This window comes from Leptopilina heterotoma, unplaced genomic scaffold (genome assembly GCF_015476425.1).
Source record: "Leptopilina heterotoma isolate Lh14 unplaced genomic scaffold, ASM1547642v1 Lhet_227, whole genome shotgun sequence".
In the NCBI taxonomy this organism is placed as follows: Eukaryota; Metazoa; Arthropoda; class Insecta; order Hymenoptera; family Figitidae; genus Leptopilina; species Leptopilina heterotoma.
Window position 1 is genome coordinate 870643 of NW_025110945.1, and position 6405 is coordinate 877047.

Consider the following 6405-nt stretch of genomic DNA (forward strand, 5'->3'; position numbering starts at 1 on the left):
TTCACATATTTGTATACGTTATAAGTCGTCTTCTCTATCAATAAGTGCATATACACTTATAATAAGTGAAATTTCACTCAGAATAAGTGAAAAATTCACTTATTTATAAGTGTATATGCACTTATTGATCGAGAGGACGACTTATAACGTACAATAAGTGAAATTTCACATATTCAGATTTAGAGAGCAACAATTAATTGAATCTTGTAATCTTCATTAAATCTTCAAATTTTCATTTTATGTTGACTCGAACATGAAATACTTAATTGTTTTAAAAAAATACTTTCCTTGTCTCAAATTGTTGTGAAATCATTATGATGAATTGATTTATTCCGAATTTATAATAAAAAAATTAAAGGTATTCATTAAATTAAAATAGAGAATATTTGTAAATTGTAAATTTTATTTACAATATAGTGAAATCTTCCAATTAATTAGTCTTTCGAAAAAGAACAATATCAACTATTTACTATTTTTAAAGTGAATTTTGCTACGCTCGAAGTACATTTTATTAATTTTTACAAAAGTGTACTTCGATCGTAGTAACTTTAATTCCAAAAATACTAAAAATTGCCAAAAATGCTCAGAAATTTCTGTCAGTAAGTTTTACTTTGAAAATAGTAAAAGCTATACATTTTATTCGTTTTTCCTTGTACAAACTTATTATTTCCAAATGGTAGGGAGTTCCTGTAAAAAAAACAACTTCAACTGTGGAACCAATACAATTCTGTTCGCCAAAAGTTTACACGTACGAACAATTTGTCTGAAGGATGGCATAACCGATTTCAAACAATTGTTGGCAAATGTCATCGAAGCATGTACAATTGAGGCCTTGGATCCAATATAACTCGCCCGACGCTCGAAGGCACGCGCTAATACCAGTCGGGTAGCAGTGAGTGGCCCAGAGGCGCTCACTGCTCACTGACTGGCAGTTGCGCGTTCCTCCGAGCGTCGGGCGAGTTATTGGATCCAAGGCCTCAATTTCTGTACTATATATTTATAAAAAGAGCAGGGAGATATCGAATGCATGTTATACGTCAACTCACTCTTATGGACAAAAAGTTAAGAAAAATGGAACAAATCAACAACGCAACGTATTGAAGAAAAAATATTTAATACAGTCTCAATTATCAAGAATAATACATTCAAAATGATGAAATTTTTTAGAACTTAAAAGCAATTGGTCACAATTTACATTTTTAAACACTTTTACTCTTTTTGGAACTTTTATTTAATTTACATTGGAACTTTTCTTTTGGAACTTTTTTTTTGAACTTTTGTACTTTTGGAATAAACCATCCTTGGAACTTTTGCGGGTTGGAATTTTTTTTGGAACTTTTGTACCCCAACCTTCTAAATTATTTTGTACCCAAAACCTCACTGCATAGATATATTTATGTAAATCTATTTCATTAAAATAAAAAACCTTTAGTCCCCATTGCTCCAAAAGTTTAACATTTTTAAATTTTTACTCAATTTGTCTATAGAAAATTTTTCTTTTACATTGTTGTTGTTAATATTTGAATTTAATAATTCGTCTAGTCTTCAATATTGCCAAATCTTGAACTCCCAAATTCAAAATGTGCGTTTAATTAAACACTTAAAATGTTTATCAGCTGTGTTATTTGCTGCATTATCAAGCGTCATACCTTGAATTTTATCTTTCAAGTTGCTGCGTTATTCACTGCTTTAAAAAGTGCTTCAGCAATGTCTCGGCCTGAATAATTGCCATTCGACGGAATGAAGAAAAGAGTTAATGAATGCATTTTCCAAGACTTTTGTTGATGAAATATTGAAAAAGGTCTTGCGTTTCTGTATCATTGAAAAATGAAATATAGGAAGACATTTCCGATCAAACCAAATCGACAACAATTTTGTTAAATATTTTTTGATTAAAAACCTATAAAGCACGTAATTTAAGAATTATTCTTAAATTATTGTAATAATTTTTTTAACTTTTACAAATAATTAAAAATGTTAAAAACAAATAATTGACAATGATAAACTTAGTATAATTCTTTAAATTAAATTGTCTTATTTTTATTTTTTATCATTATTTTATTTATTTCTTGTATTATTGTTTATTATTCATATATTATATTCTGAATCTTTAAATGACAAAAATAATTTTTTAATATTAAATATTTTTTCATTAAAATATTTATTGGATTCTGTGCAGTATTTGGAATTTTTGGCTACATGAAAACTGCTCTGAATTCTATGATAGATGCTGAAAATGTGACCAAAGGAAAAGAAAAATAATGTCAACGATTGGAAATGAAGTGAAAGCTAGAAGCCAAAAGTTATAAGTATATTGGCCATCAATCCTTTAATAAAACTATATCAATTTCCCCCCGAACTTACCCTACCACACAGAGAAAAATAGTTAGCTAGATTAGCTAATTATTAGTAGTGGTAGCTAACTCAATTGCTATTATATGGATAGCAATTATTTTTAGCTAACGCAGCTATTAATTACCTAAAATAGCTAACTTTTTTTTACTGCAACAGCTATAAAAAAAACTGTTCTACTTTCTTTTTGGACTTCATTTTCGATTTCAGAAGGTCATTTTACATGGGAAATGAGAATCAAATGACGAATAATTTTGTGTTACCGGATCAACGATTAATAAAGTTAATTTTTCGATTGCACGATATCCTATTTTATATTTTATACTGCATGATATAGGTATACACATAAGTATATACATAAATATAGGCGTACAGTCTTCCCTCCTTCGACCTGTGTGTCACACTTTTCCCTATGGCGCAAAAAGGTGATTTGCAATTTATGACGCAACAAACATATTATTTGAAAGCATCACGACGCACCATACCATTCCATCCCACTGCCGCGTGGCTTCGGGGCGGAGTGGCTTCCCGCCACATTATATTAGTATCGCCTCGACCCTGAACCTCTTTATGATCTCCTGCTTTCACGGCCAGTCAGACGCAGACGTGCAAGATGGCGCACTATCGTTGTAGTTGGTAATACGCCGATAGGATCGACCTGACGCAGTCGCTAGCCGCCTTCATCGTTCGACCCGCTATACTAACAGGATCCCATAATAAACAATTTACTTGCGCGTCTTTTCAGGAACTAGAGCAGCACAGCATTTTTTGTTAAGTTCTCTACTCGCACATTATGAACAGTATACATATACTTACACACAATGGTCAAATAAAACCTAATTGTACAATTTTCTTTAAAGCTATGCGGGTCTAAAGAAGGAATAATCGATATTACGCGTATTCTCCGCGGTAATAGTAAATGCTTGCTAAGTGCTTTCGAACACACACTTTCCAGTCAACGATGAATTATTATTGGACTGGAATTTCGTGTTTTACTTTCTCCATATATTTAACGTTTCTTCTCACGTATACAGTAAAGTACATCTGGTCATTGAGAATGTAACTTCTATTACAAGAATTTTGTGATTGACTTACGTAATTAATTTTTATGAACTTTTGTTTAAAAATTTGGTACAAGATCTCTTTACTGACACAGTTTTCTTGAAACTCTCAAATTAATACTAAAGTGAATCAATTTGATGCCAATTTAGATGATTTTGACTTCATCAACATGATATCGATTCGTTGCAATTTGATACTTTAAAGTTAACAGTGTGTCAATTGTAAACAAAGAATATATTTGGATAAGTAAATAAATGTTCAGAAATTCAGTGAATTTGTAGATATAGGGAGATAAAGGAACACAAATTTTAAGACTAAGACACAATGGGCAACTTTACTTCAAATAGACCAATCCATATTGTATTATTAAAACATGTATATATATATTCAAAAACGAAGTAATGGAAGTAATGGAAGTAATTTTAAATATTTACAATTAGCTTACGTTATAATTATAAGAAATAAAAGCTTCAAAGTTTCAAAACCTAATTTGTCTTTTAAGAACCATATCATATATTAGTGAAATTGTTAAGCAGTTTAAAATTGGTTGAGCTTTGAAAAATGTTCTAAAAAGAGGTGTGTTCTCCGAAGATTAAACTTAAAATAAATTTAAAACAATATTAATGTGTTTTAACTCAGAAAATATGGAAATGAAAATATTATTATAATCACCATCATCTATATTATATTGTAAAAGAAATTAAAATTAAATTGAGAGAAACTGTGCAGACAATAAGAAATATTATATATAGTATGTCAATTATGATGTCTCGCAGAGACATTACCATCATTGTCCCTGGATGTCCGCGGGCAAAAAGGGACTTCATTAAAACGTCCCTGTATCAAGATTTTCCTTAGAAAGTTTAAGAGAAGCTGTAAGGAAGCTTCCCTTAATATTCCAGTGGAGGGTACATTTTTAATGTACAAATTGCTGTAACTCGTCAAAAAAAATTAGATGTCCTGAGATATCATAAGAACATCTTAGGGATATCCAAATTTCTGGATGTGGCTGTTAGGGATTTAAATATTGCCATAAACGGCTTTTTTACACATTTAGGTTAGAATATCTCAAAATTCTGACGTGATGGGACAATTTCAAGGTCATTTTCGAATGCAGCGTGAAAACGCAATTGCCAATAAGTGTTGGTATTCTTAAAACATTGTTTTTCAAAGTTAAGGTTCAACATGCGTAATATATTAGGTATTAATATCAATATTTAACAATGAAAAAATTGTTGTCAGCATCAGTTATTTGGCAATTTTCCATTGGATCTCAAATACGTTTTTTTCGACGTTTTAACCCATGTAACCGCATGCGTTTACCAATCAGAAATCTGCGAGTTTTCATTTTTCCAAGAAATAGTTGTCCATTAATTGGCGGTTTCTTCGATAAGCGCATAGATTTATATGTAATGGCAGATTCGCACACACTTCAATCTTTGAAGTGCTTGTAGAAATTATTTTATTCCTCAAACTCCCCTGGATTGATGACTATGTATATCATATAACCTTTACAGGAATAAAAATAGAATATGTAAGCTTTGCTTTATCATAAGTTTCATTAAGAACTGAGATAATAAGTGTTTCGAGATAGTCAAAAGTTTATCTTTCAAACGTGAAGTTTGAAGTTCAATGGTAAAGTTAACAAATTTTTCTATCAAAACTATATGGGTGATTCTCCACTAAGTGGTAACTTTTAACTAACGGGAACATTTATTTAAAAATATTAATTTTTTTGGAAATTTTCTATGTATAGATATTTATAATGAAGCCTGAAAATAATTATTTTGTACATATTTGAGCTTAAATTCATCTGTTAATTTTATATAAACAATTTTAAAAATTTTCGTTTAGAGGTTAAATAATAAGTTTAAAAAAGTCATGTTTTGTCCATTAATAATATAAAATAGTGTGAAAAACAAATAAATTATATTCTGAAGGAGCTTATTAATAAACGACAATTAAGTAATATTATACAAAACATTTTAACACAAAACAATTTTTAGAGATATGTGGTAAAAAAAAGAAATTTTCAAAGAAACATAAACACTTATGGGTGATTCTCCAAAAAACCTCATTTTGCATGTAATCAAGATTTTCTAAATAATTATAATCATTTGGGAAAATACCAAGTCATATTTCCCTATTTTATCACTTTTTCTAAATGTTCTGCAAGAAAAAGTTGTAAAATTTTATTGTTTAATACATTTTTAAAATATTTTACCACCTCAAAATCGATTTTCTAACCTGTCATCTAAGTGCTTTTCATTTTTTCAATAGGTAAAACAATTATTTAAAACATGAAAATTGGTACTTTATTAATTTTTTCTAAAAGTTATGATATTTAAGAATAATTTTCAAAAATATAAATAAAATATGTCGTGTAGTTTTTTTAAATATAGAAAATGAAATTTATGTCATGTAGTACCGCGTCATTCCTCTCACTCGTTGAATATTATCCAATATTTTTGCTGTGGGTAGAGATATTGCTTAATTATTGTGATCAATATTTAAATTAACATCTCTAATATTAATTTCTTAAGTTACTTTTTAAAAAATGTCATTATTTTGCGTTAAAAAAATTAAAATTGAGACATAAGCAGAGATTCACAACCTAAAGCGTCATTCCTCTCACCCCTAATAAAAACAATATTAATATATATAAATTGATCGCAAATTTTTTTCACATAAAGTTATCCTTTATAAACATGATAGGGCATTCTAAGCTGGAGGAAAATTATTTGTCAATTAAATAAAATTAAAAAATGTTGAAATCGTCATTCCTCTCACCCGTCATTCCTCTCACTTTTTTGAATAAAAATTAAAAATTGATATGATTGTCGGTTGTTTACAAACTGCCAGTGAAAAGTGAACCTAAAATGTATGAAAAATAATTTTTGACAATTGTTTAAAGAGATTTTTGATAACTGTAAGTATTTCAAAATCTATAAAATTTATAGATAATATCCCAATGGGAAATTTACAACTGGC